This window comes from Pleurodeles waltl, chromosome 1_2 (assembly GCF_031143425.1).
Source record: "Pleurodeles waltl isolate 20211129_DDA chromosome 1_2, aPleWal1.hap1.20221129, whole genome shotgun sequence".
NCBI lineage: Eukaryota > Metazoa > Chordata > Amphibia > Caudata > Salamandridae > Pleurodeles > Pleurodeles waltl.
The window spans coordinates 628,618,784-628,632,603 of NC_090437.1; the positions used below are offsets into that span (position 1 = coordinate 628,618,784).

The 13,820-nt window shown below is 46.2% G+C and overlaps 1 protein-coding gene across 20 annotated transcripts in view; it reads right to left on the reverse strand.

The window, feature by feature from the left end:
- The window catches only part of BLTP1 (bridge-like lipid transfer protein family member 1), a 1,779,540-nt gene that overhangs the window by 1,415,626 nt on the left and 350,094 nt on the right, over positions 1–13,820 (reverse strand). The window lies entirely within an intron of this gene.

Consider the following 13,820-nt stretch of genomic DNA (forward strand, 5'->3'; position numbering starts at 1 on the left):
GATTTGCGGAGAAATTCACGCAGACTGGCATCCCGGAACATCTGCACAACTGCAACATCAAGCACCGACATCGCAGGGGCAAAAGGCTTGCGCATACCAGCCTGGCGCAACTGGGCAGTCCAAGTCCAAGCCCAAGCCGTAAAGGCCACCATATCCTCCCCACGCGCCCTGGGCCGAGATGGGTCCCCAAGGATCCGCGACAACCCGTCCGGCCATACCGCATCACTTTCCGGCACAAGGTGCAGCAGATACCTAATAGGATGGAGCCAAAAATGCGCAAAGTGGGCCTGCGCACAGCAGTAGTATAGCTCCAGATCCAGGGCAGCGAGGCAGCCCTACTCAAATGGAAGTGTCAGCTTTTCCCATGCGATTCTGGGTTGCCCGCCAGCCCAAGCCAGCCTTATCAACACAGAGCGAAGTCTCTGTAAAAAGCTTGCACTGAGAACAAGAGGTAAGTTAACAAATAAATATAAAAATTTAGGCAAAACAACCATTTTAGCTATTGCAATACGACCCGTAAGGGAGAGCGGCAGTGATTACCATGACTCCACCTTGTCCTCCAACTACACTATGGCCCTGCCATAATTTGCAGACCAAAGTGTCTCTACATCTCCGCTCAACCAGACACCCAAGTAGCGCACCGGACCATCAGCCCACCCAATGGGGTACTTAGAGGAAGACCCCGTCGTTCCCGCAGAAAAAGGCAACACCACTGACTTGGACCAATTGATCGTAATCCCAGAAAAGGCACCAAAATGCACTATTTCATCCAGTAGAGTATCAAGATGATGACGTGGCTCTCGAACATACAAAGCGATGTCATCCGCATACATGGATTTTAATATTGGGCATTGGCAAAACGCCAACCCTCTATGATTATGAATTATGATGCTGTCTCAGGCGCGCCGCAAGTGGGTCCATCGCTATTGCAAAAAGCGAGAAAGTGGGCAGCTCTGCTGAGTGCCCCGAGCGACCGAAAACAGATCGGAGATAATTCAGTTGACACGCAACCGAGCTGAAGGCTCTGAGTATAGCAATCAAATGAACTGTATAAATCTTGCGCTCATTCCTATCCGAGCTAGCAGCGCAAACATATACGTCCACACCAAAGAATCAAAAGCCTTGGTGGCATCTAAAAACACCACAGCCGCATTACCCTAGCGCCAATTGTACTCGCTACAGCAAAATACGTACGGAGATTATGTGACGTAGAGCGGCCCGGTACAAAGTCAGACTGGTCCGGTAGCACCAGCTTCAGGAGCAAAAGCTACAGTCGAGCCGCTATCATCTTAGCCAAAATGTTATTATCTATGTTAATTAAGGAGAGCGGTCGATATGAGTCACAGCTACACGGGTCCTTTCCAGGCTTCAGAATAGTTACAATCAAAGCCTCATGTAGTGTAGCAGGAAGGACCCCGGTCTCAAGTGATTCTGCGTAAACCTCCAAGAGGTGTGGTGCAAGAATATCAGCATATTCCTTATAAAAGGACGGAGTCAGGCTAACCAGTCTAGGTGCCTTATCTCCAGGCAGACTGCGAATCGCCTGTTTCACATCATCCACAGAGAAAGGAACATCTAAATAGGCCCTGTGCGAGTCAGTGCAACATGCCTCCTGCATAGCTAATTGTCCCACCTGTTGACCAGTGTCCAGCCCATGTATTTAAAATGGCTTCCCTGTTCACTTACTATGTCTAAGAATCGACAAAGACATAGCAGGGGCATCTCTTGCAGATTACACATGTAATATAATTCAACCTGCCTTAGGACTGTAAGGCCTGATTTACAAATATTACATGCAATGTTTAGGGGTCAGGGCACACAAGCTGTGTGCCATGTTGTGTTTTCACTTTTTGGAACACCTTGTCACGCAGCCTATATTGGCGGTCTGTAGGAGATTGGTGCTGGGTCCCTTAGAGAGGCACAAGTTATGCTCCAGTTCTTAGGGACCTCCTTTTTAGTACCTATGCCCTAGGTATTAGACGTACCACTTACTGGGGCTTACAGGGGTGCTAAAAGCCTGTCCACTTGGGGATCAAGTGACCAGGGGTCTTGTTTTTGGGGAAGGAATACTGGCACTGGGGACCTGGTTAGCAGAAACCCAGTGTACTTCAGTCAAAGTTGCATGAAAAAACATGCAGTAAGTTAGGGGCTACTGCAAGCAGAATCCAGCTTCCAACACAAAGGAACTGTGGAGGCCAAAAATAACAGAAAAAAGCATTGATCTGGTGCATGGGAACACACGTCCGAACCAGGCAAGAAAACAATCTAACAATGGAGCCGATGAACATGGGCATTGCAGACAAGAGTGGAGGTTCAGTACCTTGTGAGTTTAAAATAATTCTTCAAAGAAAAACAACTTGCACACATCCAGGCCAAACACTAGCTGGCAGGAGTATGCAAAGCATATCTATCTACAGCCACATATGCCTCAAACATACAGTTATTTAAGTTCTATAGTCAGGCCAGATTAAGGCGCTCTCAGATTTTTTTGTACCTGCTTAGCATGCTGACCGATTGATTATGGAGCTGAGATACTATTCTAAGTGGCAGATGATCAACAGCCATGTGTATCTATTTGAAGGCTGCTTTTCACCACTGGTTCGAATTCTATATTATTATTTAACTTGCCATACCATACACTGTTATTACTGGTTGAGAATGAAATAGTGCTGAAGAATGCCTTTACACCCCTTTTTAAGAAACCTCAAAGAAACAAATTAACCCCACTTATTTGTTATCTACCACTGGGGATATGTATAAGGCTCCTGGCTTCCACTAATAGGTAGTTTTAGCTCACACATTTTTCCCTATGCATTTAATGTCTTCCGACGTGTCAGTAGCTGGTGTTGTGCGGCATCAACCCTGCTCCGGCATAAAAGAGACAGTTGGAGCCACATATACATGCCACCCAATCACACTGATGTCATTTCTTTCTGGTCACCATCTGCGTCCTAGGACACAGCGAACAAAAACACAATTGTTAGTACAAGTGTGAAGATCTCTAAACTGGTACCCCCGGACTGTGAGGAGAAAGGCGAGGTGAGTTGAGAGCTGGCCTGGTGTGACATTGGAGGTTATAGTCCTGAACCGTAGGACTGAGTGTGTGTGGTGGCTCCTTCTCCCTGCTCACACTGCCGCAGTTTACTGTTACCCACCAAGTGCAGCTTGTGCTCACCGAGGTACCTGCCCTAAGGCCCCCTAACTCACCACACCTGGATAATGACATCAATAATAACAGTAGCAAGCAAGCAATCCAAAAACTAAAGAAGAAAACAAAGCAAAAGGACTACAAGGGGAGAGTAACTTCATAGACTTTATAAATGCTGCTCAAGTCATCTAGGCAGTCATCTAAGAGGTTGAGTTTATTGTGGACTCACCAGTGCACGAACAGTGACAACAGTGGACAACTGTGCAGTCACATGCAGCCATCTACCAACTAATGTCCTATCAGCGTCACTGTGTTATACCAGCTACATCAGCAAAGCTGTACGACTAGCATTGTTGTGCCTCTCCCTTAGCCTCCACTGGATGGGTTCCGGTAAAGGGACAGAGGAGGTGAGGCGGTGCTACAGCCTCACTATTCTAAACCCTCCACAATTTTACAACCACATAACTTTGCCAAAGGAAACACCAGTGCATTATCTTGTTGCCCTAAGAACTCAGGACAATGCCAAAAAAGAAAAAAAAAAAGGCATGCTTTCAAAACAAAGCTAACACCACCACAGTGAACACACGTGCTCTGACACAAACCCCAGATACGGAGTCTGAATATGAGACAGAGTTGAGCAACTCCACATCGTGCAATGTGTCCATCAAGGGGCGTGGTCCCTGCCTTAACATCAGGCCCCCCGCCCCCAATCAAGTCAAGAAGACAAGCGCCAGATGACTCTGACACAAAGGGCACATGTGACTCACCTTTTACATCTTTAAAGCTGCTCACATGACCACCTTCAAGCCCCAAGCCCAAGGAGACTATGGTCCTAAGCCAGACAAGGCCTAATTTCTGAATACTTTATTTAAAATTTCCAACAAGGTGCCTCACTCAACCAATCTGGAAGGCTTTCGCCAGGCTAATGCACAACCACTGGAAAATGTGACATCAGTCAGTGAGCACCTGAATGGACTATCAGAGCCCCACAATCTAAACTCTTCCCAAAGGGTGTCGGGCGAATTTGCACTGAGTGGAGGTCCTTTCAGCCGACTTACTACCTGGTTCCAAGGAATCAATCAAGGCAAGAGTAATATTGAAGGTTGAATCCTCCTGCAGCAGCAGATATCTGAGAATCAGAGCCCAGAAAGAGCACTGCTATCAAGTGCCCTGTGGGTACGCACATTGGTGGTGACAGCACAAGTCCATGACACTATGACAGCCCCCACCCTCTTCATTTGCGTGCTCAGTTTCTAATATCAACTGTGGGAGGTCTGGGTTTGTCAATCCAAGCTGGTGTGCATTCTTCAAATACAAACAATGCCCAGGAAGGACAGCATATCAGACCAAGAACTAGGAAACCTTTCGGACCGCGTACTTGCATTACTCGAAGCCCAGATTAAAGCCAGACTCGAGGCATCCATGGCACATAGTCCGGCCATCCGGTCTGACTGAAATCCCAGACCCATATGTCGGATACATATAGGCGAGCATGCTTCTCCTCAAACCAGGTCCTCTAGCCCCCTGCAGGCCTCACTTGCTTCCATCAGTATTAAGCAAACCACAATAGCAAGTGCACTCTTATGGCAAGCACAAAATATGGAGCTCCAGATTGACTTAATTTAATCTATTACTTCAACCATGATGGATCTGGGCATCAGATTGAGCCATCTAGAAAAATCACTTGGGCAGGCTGACGACAACCAGTTCTGTGCATGTCCGCCACTGACTGACAAACTAAGCACTCTTCCGGAGATATTATTGACACTCAGAGAGCATTAAGACCTCATCTCAGGATCCGAAAATCGAACCATACACAATGGGTGCAGACATAGCTCAGATAACGGCCACATCCACCAGAGAATCCCTTGCTCCAAGCCCCCAGCCCAACCAGGATTTACATCGGGCTGTGCAGGGTTCTCAGTCAGCAACAAGCCCAACCTGTATGCACTCCTCAGACAAACAAGACAACACCTCCCACCCCCCTGAACAGAAGAATGAGGGTATGGATGCCTGTATATCTGACCTAACAGCCCCATCTGATATCCCAAATCCGTCCAAATTCTCAAAAAAGCAGCACCTGATCACATGGAGGTCCACAATTACAGGAGCCAGGCCCACCTCCCACCTAAACTTAGGGGAAGGCTCCCCAAAGTTCTTCCCCATATTTAGTCTAGCCTATAAAGCAACTAAGGAAACCACAGAAGTCACATTGTCACTACCATCTGATAATGAATTTTAAACCATGCCAGAATCCACTGCCCAAGGAGCTACAGGAGCTAAAGTGCCTGCCCATTGGTCACTGCCAACATTTTAGGGAACTCAAAAAAAGTAGTCACCAGGGCCACACCCGATACAGGCCACAATGCCCACAATCATTTTGGAAGGACCAACAAGGGCAACTGCAACCAGTGCCGAGATAATACCTGCTCACAAGCAAACACAGCGGTATTACCAAACTCAATACTCATAACAAGCCACCAGACTAGATGCAGGAAGGATCACGAGAATGGCAAGACACCAATTACTCACCGGTAACTCTGACAGCCATCCCGGAGGGGATCAACGAGGCCCTGCCATTGGCCCCATGACCAGGGATACAAGGGGAAGACACCCAATTACCATCCTCGCCAGCGGCAATTACCCAGCAGGCTAATTGATTCAGCACATACATCCCCCTGGGAGCAAGTCAGTCATCCTCAATATAATTCAGAAAAACCTCAATGGAAGGTAAAGTCATGTGACATAAGACAAAGGGATCTTAGACAAGCCGGTTTGGCTGGCAAGCTCAAACTAGCGCTCATCCCGCATTACACCCCAAACGGGGCTCATGACATAATAAACAGAGGGAAACTACTACATCTGTTTCAATGTATTCCAGCACTGAACACAATAACTACTGACAAAATCATATCTGTAAAGTTTGCAGCAATGGCAGGGAAAAGTTCCAGAGATGCCACAATAACCACATGGCAAAATGCAGATCTCATTGATGCCATCCTCATGGAATCCAAGTCCTTTGAGGACTGGGGGATCAAACTTCTAAAATTACGTCCACCTAAATACCCCCATGTGCTACTCCTGTACGTGATAGCAAGGTCACAGAGATTATGTTTAAAAGGAGCATGGGGCACCACCCACGAATGGCTGCCTACGTCCTCAGAAGCCTCAAATCTCCTGGAAGTAAAGGTTGCTCACAACCATAGAACATTAAGTTGCACAACAACCAGCGGTGAAATTGATACTCGGAACCAGCGGATCTGGTCTTACAGGGGGACTCGTGATACTTGTGAGACATTAGCCTAGCAATAATAATGCAGTACAAAAACAAACTCGGCAAACCCTAAAAGAGTCCAAGCTCACAATAACCTCATGGAATGTGGCGGGTCTGAAGACTGTGCTGAACAGTAAATCGGCAGTGGCCTTCCTGCACAGAAGTGATATTATCCGTTGACAGGAAACATGGGCATCCACCCCAACAGTTATACACAGGTTTTATGAGCTTTTCAAATCAGCTATAAAATCCAGCCTATCTGGCCGACCCTAGGGAGGCCACTCAATTTTCAACAAACAGAACGGCAGGATTACAGCTGTGCCTCATGTACAACAATCGCCGGCCCTGCAAGTGGCATCAGTCACAGGGATGATCAATGGCCACAAAAAGACTCAGCTGCTTCTGATTAACTGTTATCACAACATGCCGACAATTTCAAAACATGCAACAGAGGTGCTCTGTAACAGTTTGGAATCACTCTTCTAGAAATAAACCTCACGTGAAGTCCTCTTGACAGGCGACTTTAATAAAAAGTATCTGGGAACCAACAGAGTTGCTGCCAGAAACTTCAAGGTATAGGATACATTTAATTTCCTCCTGAGCACCTATAAAGTAGTCTCAGCAGAACAAGAGTTAAAAGCCACTGTAGCTAAAGCACTGTTTCCTCAGACATTAAGGGGTATCTCGACAACCAATTATACGTTTTTGTCGGAAAATGTAGCCAGCCATCTTATAGACTTTGAGCTACACAACAGGAGAGAAAGCAATCACAGTCCTTCGACACCGACCGTAGGCATGGGAGCACTTGCATCTGTGAAACACCGGACTATAGGATCTTCTACGCGCATTGAAGCATCTAAGCTAAGCAGAATGTTGAAATGGAGGATGGCAGATACCTCACCTATGTCTAAATGGCTCCTTCAAGGACACAACTGACCCCAGAAGCCTGATGAATGAACTACATACTAGGTGGGGTATCCTACTATCTGAACTTATGGACACTCTTCAAGCATTAGGGGCTAGCGCACTTCTCACTAAGAGGGCAGGGAAGCTGCAGAACACAAGGCCAGACAATCCCACCATTGTTAACACTCGAAGAATGCCAAGAAGTGCATGGCATGACCACAAATCTTACTGCACATCAAAAACAGCAAGGTATCTTTGTGAAACACACAAAGCACATAAAAAGGCAGTTTGGGAATTGGAGAATTTCAAGGTAGAAAAGGAATGGATAAAAGTCCACGGAATGCTGATGAAAAGAGGTCTAACTTGATTCTGGAACTATGTCAACAACATAAAATCACCATACCGTACTAGAAAACATTGTATTCTGAAAGGAGACTGGGTAACACACGTAGCAGCCCTATACTCAAGCCACCGGTTGGCCCCAGCAGATCTAGAAAAAGTGGAAAGGGACACCTTGTCAACTAAGAACCAGTCAGTTATTACAAACCTGGCCCAGGTCTGCAAACTTATCAAGGAGATAAAAAACAACAGAGCGCCTGGACTAAATGAGCTCCACGCTGGGATCTTTGAACTGGCAATGGATGACTGGGCCAAGCTGCTAACCCCCTCTCTAAAACCAAGATTTTCTTACCACCCAAATCCCATAGGCTTGGAGGGGCTCGATCTTGTGCCCAATGTTTAAAAAGGGAGACCCTGAAGGGACCTCTAACCAACTCATAGCTTTGTTAGACCTAGAAGCGAAAGCCTACGCTCAATTACTGCTTAAGGAGCTAGAAGTCTGGGTCTAGAACAACAATATACTCCCTTTCTTTCAAACAGGTTTTTAGGCAGTTGCATCAACCACGGACAACATCATAGCTCTTGCCGCTCTGCGTCAGGTAGTAACCCAAATTAAACCGCTTCTTCTTTTCTGCTGTTTTATTTACTATAGCACCACTTTCGATAAAGTCTTTCAACCAAAGATATGGAGAAAACGGAGTATGTGGGACCCCCCACCCCCCTTCCCTGTCTACGGACTATAATCTCACTTTATTCTCAGACTTGGGTTTGTGTGAAAACTGGGCCTCGCACCATCGCCCCAGAACACCCACCCAGGGTGTTTTGAAACAGGGCTGCGTTATTGCCCCATTGCTCTTCAACCTTTACATGGCAGACATGGGGACAACCTGAGCAGACAGCAGACCAGTGCAAGAATTGGCCATACAATCCTACGAATTCTACAATACGCTGACAATACCATTATAATGGACCATATGAAAACGGGTCTACAGAGTGCATTAAACAGTCTCCACACCTACAATGAACTGAACTTTCTTAATATCAATCAAGACAGGACCAAGGTCATAATATTTGGGCATCACAAGAAAAAGAAAGCGTTAACGTGGAGTATAGGAGCAAATTCAATTAAAACAAGAAAGAACTAAAATTATCTGAGGGTCTAGTTCTCTGAAACAACGAAACCCACTGTGCATAAAGCTTTGTTAAAAGGAAAGCAGCAGCTGTTACGTACAGGCTTGCCAATCTGAACAAAACATTTACAAAGCGCCACTGTAGCTCCAATCCTGAAAGTTATAAAGGCCAGCCTCTTACTGGCGCTCCATTACGGGCACAAGGCATTCCCAGAGGACTGCGTAACTAGTATGGACTGACCGCAAGACTCTAGGACATAAAAAGTTGTTCCAACTACCCAGATACCTTAGAAGAACCAGAATCAGCTTAGAATTTTGATTGGCAAGCCAACAACTAGCCAGTGCGTCAGATATTCTGGAATATTACATTTGAATATTGAGAGCTCCATCAAACACTTTGAAAGCTTGTCTAAAAGACACATTTGAGAGGCCAGGGTCCCCATGCCAGCAACAAATGCAGAAGGCAATCAAATCTCTTCAAATAGAAACAGCAGCCTTGGCACTGGACTCTGTGGATTTGTCATCATGGAATAGGGTAGTTAACAAACAGATGTGCCTTGTATCTTTTCAGCAAGATACTACATCATTGTGGGTATCAGACAGTCTATGCCCCTGAACTGATCATACTTGATTGGAAGACCTCAGCCCTATCTCCCTGAGGCCATCAAACCCAGCACATGTAAAGATATTATGTGCCTAAGCCTCCTAGCCACACCTGTGGCTGACTTCAATATGGCCTGGTTCCCGCTGGGAAAGAGAGGGATTTGCAGTATCTGTGACTTTAGTGAAGAATCCTAGTTTGATTTACTGTCCTGCTGCCTGCCCTAGAGGTCGCTGTTGAAGCTGGTATTCCTATTGAAGGGGATCTGCATCTGAAAGGAGGCCTCTGTGATATGCTTTGCACAAATAGATCCTTGACAAGATGTACCAAATATGTGAACGAACTCAGAGCTCTTCTCCACCCAGAACCGACAGAAACTACGCCAATTAAGTTTACTCAAAAATGTATAACAGACTATATGACCATCACTTAGGTATTCTGCAATGTCTGGCATTGTTGGAGGCACAATACCTTATGGCTTCTCTCCCCTATGGTCTAGAACACATTTTATCGTTATATAGCTTTCTGTGACCAACAGTTGACCAGCACCAGCAGCATTTTAACTCAGTATTCTATGCTTTTATTGTTTGTTCTCACCTTTCTGCAATGGTTTAATTAATCATGTATCATTAATAAAACTTTGAAACTCTGTTAGTTTGCAGATCTCTAAAACTGGAACTTTTTAGATGTAAAATAGTCCACTTCAAAGAACGGGGAGGCAGGAGGGTGATGAGGAATCTGTGGTTAGCCACAAGAAAGAGCATTGCCAAAAGTTACATATGCTCTTCTGATGGGTTCTAATTGCAGATTACTCACTTGAACATTAAATACAAAGCAGTATCTCCCCCGGAGTTGGGTTCGTGGAATGACCCAGACCAAAAAGCCTTGCAGGACCGAACAGGTAAAACGCCATTCCCATTAGCCTTGGCTGTCAAGGCAGCAGTGGTTTGTGAAAGTGTGCACCAATACCTAGGTAGCAGCTCTGGTGAAGTGAACCCTCAATTCTTCAGGGACTGCTTCTTGCCCAGGACATAGTAGATATTAATACTGAGGACTATCCACCTGGATAAGGTCCACTTTTGCACTGCCTTTCCTTTCTTTGCCCCAAAGAACCTACACAGATCTGATTGTCCACCAAATGGGCTTTGGTACATTCAATGTAAAAGCTCAGTGCTCCTGTGGAATCAAAACAACAGAGTTGCTCTTCCCCTTTCAAGGGTTGTGGAGGGGGACAACAAAGAATGTCAGAAGTGCAATTGACTGTTTGATGTGAAAATGAGTCACAATTTTGGGAAGAAAGGCCACCACAGTCCTCAGCACCAGTCTGTCCTGAAAGAAGATGGGCGGAGGGAGACTGGACTGAAAGAGCTTGAAACCCTCTCACAATACTACAAAAGCATTTTCAGAGGCACCAGACATACGGGACAGCGGTGTAACAGCTCAAAGGATGACAGGAAGGCTTTCAATGCCAAGCGCATGGTCAGCAACACCCGCAATTTGATGTGCCTTGGGTCTTTGTTTGAGGCCATAGTCCTCAGATCTCCACCCTCCCAAACGACCTTTTCAAATCAGTAGTAAAGCATCTCATCACAGTCAACTCTAGGTGGGGTAGGGAGAGGGCTATACTGCTGCTCCAACCTCGGTCAAGCAGCTGCCACTGAAGATCCTTTGCAGTCTCCTCTGGAACTCAGATAAAATCCAACAGCTTCCCTTGGTGGTGGTCCCACTGAAACGCCAAAAACCACTGCTAGGCCCGCAGTTGCCATCTAGCATGGTTGACATGCAGAATGGAGGAAGCCAGCATGCCAAGAGGCCTCTCAGCCATCCTTCCTTGAAACCCAGGACTGAGACAGAAACATCAGGATCATAGCTTGAATGTCCAAGACTTATTAAGCAGAAGGTAAGGGCCGAAATTGCACTGCACCCAGGATGGCTGCGAAGAAATGAAGTCTCTGAAGAAGTCAGGTGCGACTCTATCAAGTAGATTGTGAAGCCACGCTATGTAAGTAGGATAGCTGTCATATGGAGTTGGTCTTAATAGACTGTGGCGAGCCCATCTTCAACAGTCAGTCTTTGAGGTAGGGGAAGACTGGGACTGCCATCCTCCAAAGGTATTCTGCAACCATAACCTCTGAGCTTTCGAGGGGCACTGGTAAGGTAGAAAAGGAACACGGCAAATGGAAAATGCACGTGGGCCACCATGAACACCTATGGGCATGCAGGATGGTGATACGGAAATAGGCATCCTGCAGATCATCCAGTTTCCAGAGAAAATAGGAGCAGGACCAGCTTAAGCAACTTGAATTTGTCCTTCCGCAGGAAGAAACTGATGGGTAAAAGGTCTAAGATCGTTAGGGACCCTCTGTTAATTTCCGGCACAAGGAAATAACAGGAGTTGCACCCAGTTCCAATCTCTGAAACCTAGCTTTAGCTCTTTAGTCCAAAACAGCCTGAACTTCCTGCAGCAAAATGTTCAAATAGTATGCCGAAAGTTTCTCTGATAAGGGTGGACGATGCAGCAGGACTGAGAGGAATAATAGAGCATAGCCTCATTGGATTATCTGCAGAACTCAACTGTCAGATGCAATGGCTTGACACCCATGGGGACAATTAACGATCCCGTCTCCCAATAGGTGGTGCATGCTACTAAGGACAAACTAACAGTTTGGAGGCTGCTGCCAGGGGGGCTTGGGACTGGGAGGTTCACTGTCCATGAAGACCTGAGAGCTGGCGGCCGGATACCATGCCCTACCGGGTAGCCAGAAAAGAACAGAAATTAACCCTGTTGGTGAAGGCATGTGCTGCCAGGTTCTCAGAAATAGGGTGCTGAGGTTCTGGAGAGGATCTGTGGAGCTATGCCATCTGTTTGTTCACTGGTGGGTATTAACAGAGTTTAGTCCAGGTGCCCATGAGGGTGTCAGTCAATGTTACTTTAAGTGGTAAGAGTGGTTATAAGTAGGTCGATCCTGGCTTTAACACTTTCGTGAGGATGTTGGTTTTCCCCTCACTGGAATGCAACTGTAAATCTAGCTGACCACAGCGAATGAGGCCCACTCTTCAGTTGAAGGCTAGATGCAGGGGCTAAACCCAGCATTGTGACAGGGTAGTGCTGAGCCCACTAGCTTTTTGTAGGTCTAGGTAAAAGCTTCATCTTAATGAAGGAAGGATTTGTCTACGCCATCATCATTATCACAAAATGTTGGTTGGCTCCAGTCAGAGTCTGAACTGAAAAGTTGGTGGAGACTGAAGGGCGGCTCACGGGCAACGGCATTGGCTTATCAGACAAAGTGTATTGGGGCCAGAGTTGTCAGAACTGCACCAGAACACAGTTTTGGCAAAGGTCAAGTCAGATTTGGTTCCAAGTAGGACACAAAATGGGAATGGCTTCCTTCTCCACCGTTGGTGCCTCAGTAGACACAGCAGAAACTGGCAGAGACAATAGTGCTGAGGGTGGAGTCTGCTTCGAAGTCAGACCTGAAGCAGGATCCAGCAGCATAGATGGCACATGGATTTATGGGGCACAACTGCATGCTAGAGTGAGCCAGAAGTGTACTGAAGATGTGGCGCAAAACCTCCTTAGACTCCTAGATCTGTTGTTGTGTCACCAACAGACACGGAAATTCAGGGAGCATTAGCTGCAGAATCAGCTCCTCAGGAGAGGACCTAAAACAAGATCGGGGGGCCCTTGAAGTCTTCACAACTTCAGACGGAAAGTGATGAGACTGATGTGGCAGACTTGGGCTTCTTATGCTCCTTTTTTGATTTAGACCGACCAGAAGACTTGACTGCAACAATGACCTCTCATGAAGACAGCTGAGAGCGGGAACCTTGGGGTGCATCAGAGCACACTTCCCACATAACTTGGAATAATTGCCCAAACCAGGAACCCAGGGACACACCTTGCAGGGATCTTTCACAGACATTTGCTTGCTAAGGGCCCTACAAGGATTAGACCCTGTAGTTTTAGGTGGGGGGCATGTTCCCTTGCACACTAGAAAATACATTTTTTTAAAGAAAAAAGCTTGTCAATTTACAAGAAAAATGTAGCTCCACATCCCTGTACAAAAGCATGGAAAGAAAGGCACAGCCATCAACAAGCTTAGGTGATGACTATATGTGGTTCTAGTTTTCAGTTCTGGGATGGTTCAGAGTTGGTTCAGAGTTGATTCAGAGCCGTACAACTCAACCAAATGGTGAGCAGGGGCTATGCTGAAAATGAAAAATCATCCAGATCCAGCCTTGCACCTGGGGATATTTTAAAGGTGAGAAGTATCCATCAGACACTATAAGTACTAGCTCAATATTCAGTTAAGAGCATTGAGCTGAAAAGTTACAGGATACACATTTCATTTTTAAAAACTGTGATCAAATATGCTGAACACATTTACGTTTAAAATGCACAAATGTTTACTATGGTAACAG